This window comes from Talpa occidentalis, unplaced genomic scaffold (genome assembly GCF_014898055.3).
Source record: "Talpa occidentalis isolate TD23 unplaced genomic scaffold, MPIMG_talOcc4v2.1 talOcc4.15, whole genome shotgun sequence".
In the NCBI taxonomy this organism is placed as follows: Eukaryota; Metazoa; Chordata; class Mammalia; order Eulipotyphla; family Talpidae; genus Talpa; species Talpa occidentalis.
In genome coordinates this window covers 11,221,816-11,238,430 of record NW_023601543.1, presented here as the reverse complement: position 1 = coordinate 11,238,430, position 16,615 = coordinate 11,221,816, and the positions used below count along the sequence as shown (strand labels likewise).

General features: G+C 50.8%; 1 long non-coding RNA gene across 1 annotated transcript; it reads left to right on the top strand.

The window, feature by feature from the left end:
* Positions 1-2,452: 2,452 nt before the first annotated feature.
* LOC119245875 (uncharacterized) lies at positions 2,453-7,040 on the top strand. The gene is made up of 4 exons (XR_005125423.2): positions 2,453-2,648; positions 5,377-5,470; positions 5,830-5,966; positions 6,542-7,040. It is a non-coding gene; the product is annotated as an uncharacterized LOC119245875 (long non-coding RNA).
* The last annotated feature ends 9,575 nt before the right edge of the window (positions 7,041-16,615 follow it).

The window sequence follows — 16,615 nt, the reverse complement described above, 5'->3', positions numbered from 1 at the left end:
CTAAGAAAGTGAAAATGAAAATCAACAAAAAACTATGAACCAGAGACACTTTTTGGGGGGTGGGGGCGGGAGGGGAGGGATTGGGGTCAGAATGGGGGGGGGTTGCAATTGTATCGGGAATATAAAAATAAAATTTATTATTTAAAAAAATAAAAAATAAAAAATAAAAACAAGCAAACAAACAAACAAACGGAAGAAGGAAGATGGAAGGAAGAAATAAAAGACGGGATCCCTAGCGGCAGGAAGAAGGCCGAGTAGTCGCCAGTGCGCAGATGCTATACTGGAAGAGGGGGACACAGAAGGGGTGACCAGCTAGGGGCGGGTCCTCCAGGGAAAGGGGCTGGGCCAAAGTCGGCTGGAGGAGGCGGGGTCGGAACCTGGGGGGCGGGGCCGAGTTTTCCAAGGCTGGCCGAGGAAGAGGACAGGGCTTCAGGGGAGGAGGACGGGCATCAGGGGGGAGCCCAGGTTACCTGGCACTCTGTTGTGAGGGCTGATCCTGCTGGGCTTGGACAGGAGATGGTCCAAGTGCTCTAGGGCTAAGGAGTTTGCCTGGTGCACACTCTCCCTGCCTGCAGCTCACTGCTGCTCTTGGTTCCTTAGTGTCCCCTTGACTTCCCGTTACCCCTTGTGTGAGGTTCTGTGAACATGTTTTCCTGTTGATTTATGCACGCCTCAGGCAGGGATTACTGGCACCTAGGCCCAAAGTGTAGTGGTCTGCAACATGAATGGAAAAGCCCTAAAAAATAGTCAACACATCCAGAGCAGTAGAGTCAGAGAATGATGCACCATGACCAGGTAACGTAAGGATGATTAAAGGCTAAGAAATGTCGTAATTTGTTATAGTCAGCGACCAAAAGAGAATAATCAATATTAGTAACTGAAAGACAGAAAGAAGTAAGAGAGGTTGGATGCTCTCCAAATATTCTATAAAAGTATGCATGTTAGGATAGACCAAAGGAATAACTAAATAAGAGCCTCAAAAGTGTAGGGGAAATTAACGATTGCACATTACGGCCATTCAATTGTGTGGCTGAACACAAAAAAATTAATATAAACTAATCACCAGCTTTTACATGTAGGAAAAATAACCAGCTAAAATATAAAATGGTGGTAAGGATCCTATTCAGAAAAGCAATTCAAAGGAAATGATGCCTAAGATCATGTTTTTTAAACTTAAGAACCACACGAAGAAAGGTTTGGGATGCCTAAGAGGGACACAAAGGAATACTCAAACACGAATTGATATCCCAGTCCGAGAGAGGGTGACTCCCAATCATAAAGATGTTAAATTTTCCTAAATTAAAACATATTTTCAACATACGGCCAATGATGGGGCCAATTCATAAGTCAAAATTGTGTTTACTTCACTTATGTCCACTCTTGCCCCGAACATAATCTTTTCAAGAAAAGATTTTTATATATTTATGCATACAAGAAAGGGGGTGTAGGCCAGAGTTGGGGGGGAGTGTGTGTGGGAGGATTCACCAGACAGCTTGGGGCGCAGAACAGGCGGATCTACTGGAATACACTGCTGAGGGGAGCAGCCGGGGAGACAGGAGAGGTCTGCTGCGCCATGTCGGTTAGAAGAAGACGACCGACCACATACGTTTGTTGCAGGAACTAAGTAAATTCCTATACGGGGGAGTTAAGCAAACGCATTAAATGAAGTCACTACTTAGGATGATATCTGAGTGTTCCCTGGCCGGGGATGGAACTCATGTTACAGCGGCTGGCGATAGCTTGATAGCGCTGTGTCTTTAACCCCTGCAGTTGGCAACAGAAGAAATCTTTCCTCTGCAGAGGGGTGTGGGCGGGACCATGCAATCACGAAGGGGTCAGACAAGAGTATGTTTACACTGAATCTTGAAAGCGAAAAGGGGGTTTCCAAGGTCGAGGGAGGAAAAGGTAGGGTGTGATGGCTGGGAATTGTTTGAATTCGTGGTGGCAATTAATCCTGGGTGGTTGCTATGAGTGACCTTTGGTGTTCATTTCCCCGGACCAGCCCCCATTCGCTACAAGCTCAGCTAGCTTGCCAAAATTCCAAGCATACTTTGGGGCTTTATTCTGTGTCCAGCCCAATGCTGTCTGACCCCAGAGCCCATGGCATTGCCAGGCATGCCAGTTACGATGTCTCCCCAGGTACCCACCTAGTAGCAAAAGCTCACATGTAATTGTTGGGTTGGGAGAAGGCCGGCATGAAAGGGTTACCAGAGGAGGGCATAATCGAGCTAGGCCTGGAAAAACGGTGCGAGCCCCATTCCTAACATCAGACGTGACAGGAAGTAGAGGATATGGTATGTGCCAAGGTATGAGTAGTGGAAACGCACATTGGGAGTGGGTGTAACAGGTACAAAAGCCATACCCCCGTGGGCAAGGAAGAATTCAGCGGGACCTTTAAGACATCTGCAGAGGTGGCCACTGCAGAACTGGTGCGAGTGGACCGCGTACCTGTCCATCACTGAGGACAACCAATAGCGACGTTGGAAGGCGGGGCCAAAATAACCGTTGGCGAAGACCCCCTAGCTCGTGCTGGGCCCGCCAGCCTTAACACTGTGGGTGACACAATGGATTTACCTGGCGGCTTCGCGGACGGTTCCTCCCGGTGACGAGGGCAGATGGCGTCGCCCTTTCCTACGATCTCAACAGATGTGAGTGTCGTTGGCTTTCTGTGGCCCTGGGCTCTTGGGAGTGTGCTCGGGAGTCTGGGCGGGTGGTGGCTCTGAACAAACTTTGACGGCTCTGCCCGTGGCCTCGCGCCCGGCTCCCAGAGAAGGGCCTTTGCCCTGTTGGGGCACGACGTACCCACGCGATGGCCCTTCGGACCAGTTTGTCGGTGGCAACGTGGGTCTCGAACCCCCTCGGTGGCCCTGTTAACGTTTGGGGGATGTTTTGGTGGTGACGACGACGACGACGAGGAGAGGGCGGCGGGATGGCAGGGGTTGGGGCCCTAGGTTTACCATCTCGTTGCCTGTTCCCCATCTTTGATTTTCCTGCACTCTGGTCTCTCCCGTTCCCCGTGGAGAAATGTTCTTGAAGAGAAAACGGGGTGATGTCGATGGGATTTGAAGGGCAGCGCCGGCTGCTGGCCGAGGCCTGGCCTCTTCCGGCAGTCGGGGCTCCGCAGGGGGTGGGCCTTGAGCCCGCGGCTCACCTGTTCTGGCTCTGGTGTTCGGCGGTTGTGTTTGGTAGCGTTTTGTCCCGGTCGGTGTGGGTCGGCCCTTTTCCTAAGCTTTGCCTTGAACGTTTTCCAGTTACCTTTAATTCGCAAAGGAGGAAAAGTTGGTCTGCCCGCCTGTGGGGCGCTTGCTTTCCGGCCGTGGCCGGTGCCCAGGGTCCGCTCGTCTAACCTTTCGTTTTCTTTACCATTAAACATGTAAGACAGCATCGTTCCGTGTGTCTTATTCCATAGATGAGATCAAGGTGAATAAAGTTGTGTTTAAAACGTAAAAATTACACAGCTCGACCCTGTCGGGGGCGGAGGGGGTTCGGCGGTTTCACCCCAGTCGAGTCCCCGGAAGCGCCGCTGGCGGCCTGCGCCGGCAGTGGCTCCCGTTCTTGGGGCGTTCCGTTTCTCCAATAAGTGCATGAGGCATAGCACGTTATTTGACTTAGTTCTGCCTTTAGTGGTTTCGTGCATTTCCTTGGACAATCGCGGGGCTTTTTCGATGTGCGTATTAGGAAGTTCACCCCCAGAGAGACCTCTAGGAGTGAGCGGTCCTTGCAGGTCAACAAGCACACTTTTGAATTTTATTTCGGAACCAAAAGGGGCATCTCGTGTACTGCTATTTCTGTTAAATGTTGGCCTAGGGCCTCTGTCCAGCTCTTCTGCCATAGGAAAAAAAAAGTACGCCTGCCCAGTCTGGCCCAGGACCACGCCCACGCTCCTGGCTTGAGCCCCTGGTCCAGACTGGACATGCTGCTCCTTCCGCCCCCATGGCAGAGGGTGCTGACCTGCCTCCTTGGTCACGAGCCACAACTGTGCCTTAAACCCCAGGTGCTAGCTCAGTGACTTAAGGAATCGGCTGTGCCAGCCCCTTTATGCTCCTGCCTCCTTCCGGTGTGGCACCCGAGGTGTTTTCCAAAGGGGCAATTCAAACACAGGCAAACTCTTTGTGTACTCCAACCCTGAGGACCTTCCTCCCCGGGAGTGAACTGATACTTGGTGTCCAATTAAACAGTTACTTCCTCGGGGTGAGGAGGATGGTTGAGTTTGCTTACTATTAGCATTTTAGCTGCTTGATTCTTGACATTGACTGGAATCTTGTGTATTACTCCATGTTGAAAAGGCCCTGGCATTGTCATGACATGGGTATCCCCCAATCCACCTCCATTACATTTTAGACGTGTGAAGGAATTCATTGCTGGTATTTCAGTTTTCCTTGATCTGTGTCCCTGGTCCTGCCAGGAAAGCAGTTTTCAGGAATTGGGATCCCAACTAGCCGGGCTCTAGAGCTTGAACAATGTCTAAGTGTGCAATGAAGGCACTTTGATTAACTGCCCATTGCCCATAGTGTCTGAGGGGCACACTTGCAAATGTGTGGAGCAAATGCCCCCAGATGTCTGATGTATTCACAACTGCTCCACATTTTCATTGTTTTCTCCACGTTTTCACTGAACACCATGTTCAGTTTCACATGTTAATATACTTATTTATACATGGAATTCTCCATGAGGCTGTTCTATGTGGTTGTTTTTTTTTTTTTTCCCGTTCATTCCTATGTAAGAAATGTCCCAACTTACTATGTTATCGATTGCTGACACCAACACACCAAGTTTGCATTCAGGCGGTGTTTATTTCACAGTCTGTTACTGTGAGCATTTGGTAACAAAGACTTGAAACCCACCGGAAATGTTTTACCCACCCACTTGCATGGCAAATGAGTGTCAGTAATGGATGACAAAGTGAGGAGAACACAACAGGCATTCTAGCGGTTGGTTGCCTATAGTTTTGCATAAGCGGTTTCCTTGTGCCTACAGGGGAGAGAAGTAGACTTTTCTCTGCCATTCCCTGTCTCCAGTTTAGTGGCATTGCCTCTCACTGTAAATCAGCATCATTCCCCTGGGATGCTTGGTAAAAACAGGAGGAGCTGTGGTTCATTTTCAAGGGGCAGCCAGGCCTGTGACCAGCACTTCTGTCTTACCTTATCTTCGATAACATCTGGCCTACTCTGCTTGGTATAGACTACATGAGTGGAAACTCAGACTGACCAAGTGTTTTCCTCTCCTTGAAGCTCCCCGGCTTAAGGTAAAGTGGATGTTTGTCCCAAACACCCACCTCTGTGAGTTTCCAAGTTACCCAACTTTCTTGCAGTTATGCTAAGCTCCGTAGCCACAGGTAAGTCTCTTTCAGACTTGTGTAATCACTACTTCCTTCAGGGCCTGTGATGGAAAAGTCCAGTACTGACCAGCCTAGGGGCCTGTGATGAGAAGAGAGTGAAACCAGAACCAAGGGTGCAGAACCACCAGACAAGTAAGAGCGACCTTTTGTTATATACTGCCAAGGCGTTGGGTGGAGGCTAGCTCCCGTCTCCTCTCTCCTGGGTATCGTTTCAAATGGGGTTGAAGCCCCTTCCCTGTGTCTCTGAGATAGAAACTGTCTGGGCACTGTTCACCAACGCTGTGGTAGAAACCCTATGTCTACAATTTCTTTCACCGGGCAGTGACATGTTTGTTTCCCCAGTCCTATTTGTGTTCCTCTGTCCACTGTGGGTGCTCTTGTTACGGTCACATTGACTTTATTCGAATGTCAGCTTTCAAAATGGGCTCATCTCGAAATTCTACCGTCAAAGTTCTGATGGATTTTTTTATTCGGGCTGCAAATTCTGGCAGTAGCAGGCGGCATCGAGGTGGACTGGACTGGACTGGACTGGACTGGACTGTCGAAAGCAACTTTGGGAATGCAGGAATCGTGGGAGTGCTGCTCAGGTGTCTCTTTTCCTAGAATGAGAGAGAACGTCGATCAGAAGGTATTTTGAAGCATTTCTGTGTGTGAAAAAAGGGTAAAGGTGGGGCCTGTGGGCCAAGGAGGTGGTGGGAAATGGTAGTTACCAGTCTACCCCCACAGTTGTAGGGGGAGCAGTTACATGTGGTAGGGGTCCTGGAGACATAGGCTAACGATTAAGATAACACAGAGGCCAGTATTTCCTTCAGCTTCACCTGCCAGCATTCTCGGCCCGTCTTTGCTTTCAGACCTTGCTGGGACCGCACATCATGATTCATTCACAAACAGTCTCCTGTCTCTGAGCCTCAAAGTCTCACGGTTCTTTTCACTTTCATCTTTGAATCTCAGTTTCCTCCTTTGCACGGTGGGAATCGTACCACGATATCATGATGTCGTGAGGCTGAACTGTGGTCCCCGCTGTTAAGTGCTTAGCGCGCAGGTGACGCTCAAGGAATCAGTACCCTAGTCCTGAATGCACATGTGGGAGCAGATGTTTATGGTACTTGCTTTAGCTCTTCTCCCAGCAGCTGCCCACGCACCTCCATCCAAGCTCTGTAGACGGTGCCACATTTCATTAAACTTTTATGTTTCCTTTCATAGGGCCAGCAAGTTGCCTCTGGAGTGACTCAAGCATCCTCTTAGAAATCACCCCTCTTTAATCCTGCTGTGAAGCTAGAGGCATCCCAGGAGCCCAGGCTTTGCTTAACCTCAGCCACCTTCTGTTCGGATGGACTGGGATGGCTCAGCAGCCAGCACCTGGAAGGACTTTCTAGGGCGTGTGCACTATGCAGGCCAGAGGGTGCCTGTCCACAGGCAGTGCCAGAGGTCTCCACTCTATGCTTTTCCAGGTCAACCACTTGTGTTCTGTGTGGGGAGTAATTCACTGACATTCAGGTGAAGGCATTTGAGAAACTGAGAGGTGGGGAAGTGTGCTGACGAAAAATGCACTATTGTAAAATGTTTTCAAAGAGCACTAAGCTGCCTTGTCACTTAGCATTACAAGGCATATACCCAAAGAGTTTTTCCTCTTCCTGGGTTAGGAATCGTAATGTACCGTAATTTCTTGGTGTGAAATATTATACCTCAAACTCCCATTTTCCTGAACGTTTGTCGCTGCCCCTTATTTATACGGGTAATAGAAAAAGGATGGATACTGTGGCAAGGTTTTGGAAATGGAGTATGGGCCTTGTTACACCGATTCCCCCTCACATGCAGACAGTAGTGTGATTGGCACAGCAACAGTCACTTTGAGAGGCGTGTCAGTCACCGGGACAGACTGATGACTCGGTGGTTATGATGGTGGTCATGATGCAAGTCGGAAAAGAGCTGCCCCTCCACAGACAGAGAGCTTCACAGAGCCAAGGTCCGTGCTCACTTCTTTTCTGTGACTTCTTACCTAGTCCCCCCAAGCCCTGAAAACTTAAGTACTACTGCTGTCTACGTTTTGCAGAACTGTTGATGCTAGAGAGATGGGTCATTACCTTGTCAAAGCAATAGCCGAAAATTCGGGACCCGGGCAACTCAAATGGGAGTTCAGCTGGCGCTTTCCCGGTGGCGTTACTCCCTAAGCTGTGAGCACCTTCTTAGGGAATGTTTTCATGTCTGACGTGGTTACCCAGATCTCTGTGTCTTCGTTTCTTTCCCATATGCTTATGTACACGATACAGATTTGTATGCGAAGTGGTGGACATACCTGGTACGGAAATAGGCCTAGACGTAAATGGCTTTCAAGACTCATTTGCCAGGCACTTTGATTTTAGGCTGCTTTAAAGAAAAGTATAGAGTTTAGAGTGTCAGAAAGGGACAGGGACTTCCCTGATGAGAAAAGATAGGATGACGGCCTTGAGATGGCCATCCCGTCAGGGGCCTAACACCCAGAGGAGGGGAGAGGCCTATGAAGAATGGCTCTCTGTTGGATGCTCTCAGAGAATGAGCATGGGATAGAAAAGACAGCCCTGAAAGGCAAGGGGGTCATTGCCTGGCTCAGGTGTCTCCTGCTCACTGCCACAGCTCGTGTCAGCCCTGACTGAATAGGGAAATTCTACTTGGCCATACCTGTCTCCTGCTCATTGCCACATCCCTGATACTAGCCGGGTTAGACATAACTGGGGGAGAGAAGACCACGGCTCACGTCTTTGAGTGTGATTTGAGACCACAGGGCCCTCAGGCAAAGATGAGGGTGTTGATGGGCAGTTGCATTGCCTCGGAGGCTCTCAGCCTACCCTCAAGGAAAAGTTGTGGTTCTAGGCGTCAACTGCACATGGTTTAGGACTATGGGAAAAGCAGCTGTGGGAAAAGCAGCTGTGGGAGATGCAGCTGTACAGGGCTTTTTGAGGGGGGAGCAGTACAGTGGATTCCCCATGACTCTCCACCGTCAGAAATGCAGCGGACGCATGGTGGACCCCAGGAGATTTGGGGGCACACTGAGGGCATCAGGAAACAGGAAGGGCAGGAAAGGGGACCGCTGTCAGTGTTGTGATGGGCATTGCGGGTTCAGGCTGTGTGTACTGTTCCCAGTCCCCACTCTCCCCGGCTACCTGTTGGCTGGCACAGCTGGGCGGAGTGTTAGCAAGGCCCGTGGATTTATATAACATGAGAAACAGGCCTTTTGGGAACTTCAGACCTTTATGGGGTGGGCAGATCCTCATTTTCTGTCTGTCCGTGCAGGATGGGCTTTCTCTGCAGGCGACGCTTTGCTGCATCTTCCTGCTTCCGTGTACTGTTTTGTATTGCTTGTCATGCTGTATGTTGCTCAAAGGCAAATAATGTGAGGGATTTGAGGAAAGCCGGGCTTGCTTCTGTTGACAGTGTGCGTCATGAGCCAAAGCATTTTTCAGATTTTTGATATTCATGTCCCTTTTCCGGCTCGCGTGGCCCTGGCTTTGATGGAAATTTCTCTTTCCGGTGCTCATCAGGTTCAGGCTGAGATTATGGTTGTGGCTGTTCAGTCGGGAGACAAACCCTTCCTGTCACTAGCGGTTTCATCTACGCTGCTTGTGAACCACAGGACCTCAGAGATCCTTGGTGGAGATGGGGACTGAGACCCCCCGTTATGGACCTTTAGTGTGTCCATCTTTCCAACAGAGGGTGAAAAGCCTGTGCAGGCTGTGTGCACGCGCGTGCAATGGAACAGCCTTCTGTAGATGGGCCTGGATTTGAATTTGGCTTCTCATTCCACTAGACTGTGTGCGAACTCAGCATGGAGATGACTGTCTGCTTCAAATGAGGGCCTCCCAGTTCACATTTAGGTGGGGCTGCCGGGCTTCCCTGGCCTCCTGTTCTCGCAGACCTACTCTACCGCTTCTTCGCCAGTTGGCAAAAGAGCATGGGTGGGCACGTTTAAATTGAACCCTACGTGGATGCACTGCTCTCGGTCACCCTCAGTCAGATCAAGTAGCCGTGCAGAATGGCGCAAGGCCTTGATGGACTGCTGTCTGCTGTGAGTGTGGAGAGTACAGGCTGTTCAGTTGGGGTGCTGACCCTCAAGGTGCGCAATATGCCTCCTACCAGGAGCCAGCCACTTGGCTCTTCCTCCTGTGTCCTGAACCGATGTCTCAGACCATGGGGTTAGAGTGAGCCTAGAACCTCCAGTGATTGTGGGTGTGTGGTCCTCTCACATGCTCTTTTATTAAGGGGGCACTGGTGGGATCCCTTCTTCTGGGGGGATGGGTAATGCCATTTACAGCTTCACTACCTGTGCTTTCTGATTCTTCTCTTGGTATGCAATACTTTGTGTTCAAGATGTTAAAGGCTAACCCATAATCCAAATGTTTCTGAATCTCAAAGTATTGCAGCTGTTCTACAGGGGCCATGAACTTCACCTGGAAGATGGCACTTGAGGAGCGGCCCCAGGGCTTAGCTATATGTTGACAGAAGGGATTGGCCTCTGGGGTCTGTGGTTTGGGCATTTGTTTGGATGTGGGGGTGCTTTCTTGGTCCACAGGATGGGTTCTTGTGACATTTTAGACAAACAAGGTCTTTGAAATGGAATATGTACCTTTTCATATCTTTGTTGTAGGTACCTGTGTGTACCACGTCCCATCCTTTTATCCGCTGGTTGTTACCTGGGTTGTTTCCACAGCCTGGCTATTGAAAAGAACGATAGTGCTGTTTTTCATATTTTGAGAAGGCCCCGGCTCTTTCCCTTAGTGGCTGTACCAGTGTACAGAGGAGAACACATCGTGAACTGAAAAATGGATTCATGACTGGTTCTCTCCCCACTTTTGATTGTCGGTTCTTTTCAGGAGAAGCACTGTAGATGGGAGAGTCTCCAAAGGGGAGGGCCTTGATATGGCCATCCCTTCCGGGGCTAACACTCAGAGGTGGGGAGAGGCCTAGGAAGAATGGCTCTCTGCTGTATGGTCTCGGAGCAGGAGCGTCGGATAGGCTAAGCCGGCCCTGAAGGTGACGGGGGTAATTCTCTGTGCCAGGTGTCTCCTGCTCACTGCACACTCCTGTCAGCCCCGACGGAAATGGGGAAATTCTGTTTCCTAGGAGTGACTCCTGCTCATTGCCACATCCCTGGAACACCTGGGGTTGGCATCAATGAGGGACGGAAGACCACGGCTCACATCTTGGAGTATGACGTGAGAACGTGGCGCCCTCTTCAAAGTGGAGAGTCCTGATGGGTGATGTTCCTTGCTTTACAGCAGCTTTGGGAGTTCTGGCTATGGTGTTGGGAGTCTTTGTTCTTTTTGCCTCCTGCGGTGTACTGCCTTCCCCCATGAGCCATGTAGTGTTTTCTCTGAGGGGATTCATCACGAGTCTCCTCGAAGGCATCTGCTCTGTTTCTGGGTGGTTTAACCGCCCACCCTTGCATAGTGGTAGCGGGCTGTGTCTCACAGAGTCACAGAGGAATGTGAGCTGAGTTTGCTGAAAACTCTTTCCACATACTGCATCTGTGCAGTATGTGCACAGACACTCCTTCTTGAACACTCCCAAGTCACAAGTGTCTGATGACAAATTCCTAGAGGAAGCACACGCTGAACTTGGCAGCCTCTAGGGTTTGAGGACCTTGGGGTTTGGGGAGAAAATTGGCCCAGGCCTGTTGCCGGGCGTGTGTGCTCTGACTCGAATGTCCCAGCAGTGTGACGTCTTGTTCACAGAGCGGAGGCATGTAGCAATCATCAGAAATCCAGAAGTCTGGCAGGGAATACAGTTGGAGCATTTGCCGATTTGCTGTCAGCACGCACCTGCTGCCCTTCCTCTGCACCTTGGTGGGTAGAAAAACGTGTGGGCCTTGTTTGGGACATTGCTAGTCACTGGCCCTGCTTGCATCTTCAGGAGCATGTGCAGATGGGCCTGATTATCAGGAACTTCCCTGGTCAAGCCACCAGGCAGCAGGATGAGCCTCCTAGTCCTCTTGCTGGAGAGGACTAGCCTCTCCTCACAGTCTCTAGCTTTCCCTTCTCCCTTTTGTCAGCCAGAAGTTATGGATGCTTTGTCCCAACCAATCCCCAAATCACAGCGCTCACAGGGCAAGTGCATTCTTCTCAAGAATGGACAAAGCCTTGGGGCCCCTAAGTGGCTCTAGTTGCTGGAAGTCCTTGACCACAAGGTGTGGATGCTTGGTGTTCCAGCTCTTCTGTGATTCTTTCTTGGCATTGGGCAGTTGCATTGCCTCAATGGCTCTCAGCCTACCCTCAAGGAAAAGTCGTTGTGCTAGGCGCCAACTGCACATGGCTAGGACTATGGGAAATGCAGCTGTGGGAGACCCAGCAGTGGGAGATGCAGCAGTAGAGGGTTGTTTGAGGGGGGAGCAGTGACGTAGCTCCCCATTACTACCACTAGTCAGAAATGCAGTGGACTCATTGTGAACCCCCGAAGATAGGGGGGCACTCTGAGGGCATCAGGAAACAGGAAGGGCAGGAAAGAGGACCGCTGTCAGTGTTGTGATGGGCATTGTGGGTTCAGGCTGTGTGTACTGTTCCCAGTCCCCACTCTCCCCGGCTACCTGTTGGCCGGCACAGCAGGGCGCAGAGTTAGCAAGGCCCGTGGATGTATAAGACATGAGAAACAGGCCCTTTGCGAACTTCAGACCTTTATGGGGTGGGCAGATCCTCATTTTCTGTCTGTCCGTGCAGGATGGGCTTTCTCTGCAGGCGACGCTTTGCTGCATCTTCCTGCTTCTGTGTACTGTTTTGTATTGCTTGTCACGCTGTATGTTGCTCATGGGCAACGAATGTGAGGATATGAGGAAAGCCGGGCTTGCTTCTGTTGACAGTGTGCGTCATGAGCCAAAGCATTTTTCAGATTTTTGATATTCATGTCCCTTTACCGGCTCGTGTGACCCTGGCTTTGATGGAACTTTCTCTTTCCAATGCTCATCAGATTCAGGCTGAGTTTCTGGATATGGCTATTGAGTTGGGAGATGAACCCTGCATTCATGTAGCTCCTCCGGCTCGTTTGGCCATAGCTTTGATGGAAATTTCTCTTTCCGGTGCTCATCAGATTGAGGCTGAGATTATGGTTTTGGCTGTTGAGTCGGGAGACAAACCCTCCCTGTCACCAGAGGTTTCATCTCTGCTGCAGTGAACCAGAGGACCTCACAGATCCTTGGTGGAGGTGGGGACTGAGACCCTATGTCATGGATATTTTGTGTGTCCACCAATTCCTACAGAGGGTGAAAAGACTGTGCAGGCTGTGTGCATGCCCGTGTGCTTGAACAGCCTTCTGTATATGGGTCTGGATTTAAGGCTGACTTCTCATTCTACTAGAATGTCCAAACACAGCATAGAGATGACTGTCTGTTTCTAATGAGGGCCTCACATTTCACATTTAGGTGGGGCTGCCAGGCTTTCCTGGCCTCCTGTTCTCGCAGACCTACTCTACCGCTTCTTCGCCAGTTGGCAAAAGAGCATCATGGGTGGGCACGTTTTCATTGAACCCTCCGCGGATGCAGTGCTCTCGCTCGCCCTCAGTCAGATCAAGTAGCCATGCAGAAGTTATGGATGCTTGTCCAAACCAATCCCAAATCACAGTGACTCTAGGGCAAGTGCATTCTTCTCAAGAATGGACAAAGCCTTGGGGCCCCTAGGTGGCGGTAGTTGCTGGAAGTCCTTGACCACAAGGTGTGGATGCTTGGTGTTCCAGCTCTTCTGTGATTCTTTCTTGGCATTGGGCAGTTGCATTGCCTCAATGGCTCTCAGCCTACCCTCAAGGAAAAGTCGTTGTGCTAGGCGCCAACTGCACATGGCTAGGACTATGGGAAATGCAGCTGTGGGAGACCCAGCAGTGGGAGATGCAGCAGTAGAGGGTTGTTTGAAGGGGGAGCGGTGCCATAGCTCCCCATTGCTACCACTAGTCAGAAATGCAGTGGACTCATTGTGGACCCCCCAAGATAGGGGGGGCACTCTGAGGGCATCAGGAAACAGGAAGGGCAGGAAAGGGGACCGCTGTCAGTGTTGTGATGGGCATTGTGGGTTCAGGCTGTGTGTACTGTTCCCAGTCCCCACTCTCCCCGGCTACCTGTTGGCCGGCACAGCTGGGCGCAGAGTTAGCAAGGCCCATGGATGTATATGACATGAGAAACAGGCCCTTTGTGAACTTCAGACTTTTATGGGGTGGGCAGATCCTCATTTTCTGCCTGTCCATGCAGGGTGGGCTTCCTCTGCAGGCGACGCTTTGCTGCATCTTCCTGCTTGTCACGCTGTATGTTGCTCATGGGCAAATAATGTGAGGGATTTGAGGAAAGCCGGGCTTGCTTCTGTTGACAGAGTGCGTCATGAGCCAAAGCATTTTTCAGATTTTTGATATTCATGTCCCTTTACCGGCTCCTGCGGCTCCTGGGGCGCTGGCTTTGATATAACTTTCTCTTTCTAGTGCTCAGCAGCTTCTAGCTGAGTTTGTGGTTATGGCTCTTGAGTTGGGAACGATCCCCGTATTCATGACCTTTTGCGGCTTGTGTGGCCCTGGCTTTGATGGAACTTTCTCTTTCCAGTGCTCATCAGATTCAGGCTGCGTTTCTGCTTATGCTATTGAGTTGGGAGACGATCTCTGTATTCATGTACCTCCTCTGGCCCGAGGGGGCCTGGCTTTGATGGAACTTACTCTTTTTCCGGTGCTCATCAGATTGAGGCTGAAATTATGGTTGTGACTGTTGAGTCGGGAGACAAACCCTCCCAGGCACCAGAGGTTTCATCTCTGCTGCTTGTGAACCACAGGACCTCAGAGATCCTTGGTGGAGGTGGGGACTGAGACCCCCCGTTATGGACCTTTAGTGTGTCCATCTTTCCGACAGAGGGTGAAAAGCCTGTGCTGGCTGTGTGTACGCGCGTGCAATGGAACAGCCTTCTGTAGATGGGCCTGGATTTGAATTTGGCTTCTCATTCCACTAGACTGTGTGCGAACTCAGCATGGAGATGACTGTCTGCTTCAAAGGAGGGCCTCCCAGTTCACATTTAGGTGGGGCTGCCGGGCTTCCCTGGCCTCCTGTTCTCGCAGACCTACTCTACCGCTTCTTCGCCAGTTGGCAAAAGAGCATGGGTGGGCACTTTTTCATTGAACCCTACGTGGATGCACTGCTCTCGGTCACCCTCAGTCAGATCAAGTAGCCGTGCAGAATGGCGCAAGGCCTTGATGGACTGCTGTCTGCTGTGAGTGTGGAGAGTACAGGCTGTTCAGTTGGGGTGCTGACCCTCAAGGTGCGCAATATGCCTCCTACCAGGAGCCAGCCACTTGGCTCTTCCTCCTGTGTCCTGAACCGATGTCTCAGACCATGGGGTTAGAGTGAGCCTAGAACCTCCAGTGATTGTGGGTGTGTGGTCCTCTCACATGCTCTTTTATTAAGGGGGCACTGGTGGGATCCCTTCTTCTGGGGGGATGGGTAATGCCATTTACAGCTTCACTACCTGTGCTTTCTGATTCTTCTCTTGGTATGCAATACTTTGTGTTCAAGATGTTTAAGGCTAACCCATAATCCAAATGTTTCTGAATCTCAAAGTATTGCAGCTGTTCTACAGGGGCCATGAACTTCACCTGGAAGATGGCACTTGAGGAGCGGCCCCAGGGCTTAGCTATATGTTGACAGAAGAGATTGGCCTCTGGGGTCTGTGGTTTGGGCATTTGTTTGGATGTGGGGGTGCTTTCTTGGTCCACAGGATGGGTTCTTGTGACATTTTAGACAAACAAGGTCTTTGAAATGGAATATGTACCTTTTCATATCTTTGTTGTAGGTACCTGTGTGTACCACGTCCCCATCCTTTTATCCGCTGGTTGTTACCTGGGTTGTTTCCACAGCCTGGCTATTGAAAAGAACGATAGTGCTGTTTTTCATATTTTGAGAAGGCCCCGGCTCTTTCCCTTAGTGGCTGTACCAGTGTACAGAGGAGAACACATCGTGAACTGAAAAATGGATTCATGACTGGTTCTCTCCCCACTTTTGATTGTCGGTTCTTTTCAGGAGAAGCACTGTAGATGGGAGAGTCTCCAAAGGGGAGGGCCTTGATATGGCCATCCCTTCCGGGGCTAACACTCAGAGGTGGGGAGAGGCCTAGGAAGAATGGCTCTCTGCCGTATGGTCTCGGAGCAGGAGCGTCGGATAGGCTAAGCCGGCCCTAAAGGTGACGGGGGTAATTCTCTGTGCCAGGTGTCTCCAGCTCACTGCACACTCCTGTCAGCCCCGACGGATATGGGGAAATTCTGTTTCCTAGGAGTGACTCCTGCTCATTGCCACATCCCTGGAACACCTGGGGTTGACATAAATGAGGGACAGAAGACCACGGCTCACATCTTGGAGTATGACGTGAGAACGTGGCGCCCTCTTCAAAGTGGAGAGTCCTGATGGGTGATGTTCCTTGCTTTACAGCAGCTTTGGGAGTTCTGGCTTTGGTGTTGGGAGTCTTTGTTCTTTTTGCCTCCTGCTGTGTACTGCCTTCCCCCATGAGCCATGTAGTGTTTTCTCCGAGGGGATTCTTCACGAGTCTCCTCGAAGGCATCTGCTCTGTTTCTGGGTTGGTTTGACCGCCCACCCTTGCATAGTGGTAGCGGGCTGTGTCACACAGAGTCACAGAGGAATGTGAGCTGAGTTTGCTGAAAACTCTTTCCACATAGTGCATCTGTGCAGTATGTGCACAGACACTCCTTCTTGAACACTCCCAAGTCACAAGTGTCTGATGACGCATTCCTAGAGGAAGCACACGCTGAACTTGGCAGCCTCTAGGGTTTGAGGACCTTGGGGTTCTGGGGAGAAAATTGGCCCAGACCTGTTGCCGGGCGTGTGTGCTCTGACTCGAATGTCCCAGCAGTGTGACGTCCTGTTCACAGAGGGGAGGCATGTGGCAATCATCAGAAATCCAGAAGTCTGGCAGGGAATACAGTTGGAGCATTTGCCGATTTGCTGTCAGCACGCACCTGCTGCCCTTCCTGTGCACCTTGGTGGGTAGAGAAACGTGTGGGCCTTGTTTGGGACATTGCTAGTCACTGGCCCTGTTTGCGTATTCAGGAGCATTTGCAGATGGGCCTGATTATCAGGAACTTCCCTGATCAAGCCACCAGGCGGCAGGATGAGCCTCCTGAAGTCCTCTTGCTGGAGAGGACTAGCCTCTCCTCACAGGCTCTAGCTTTCCTTCTCCCTTTTGTCAGCCAGAAGTTATGGATGCTTTGTCCCAACCAATCCCCAAATCACAGCGCTCACAGGGCAAGTGCATTCTTCTCAAGAATGGACAAAGCCTTGGG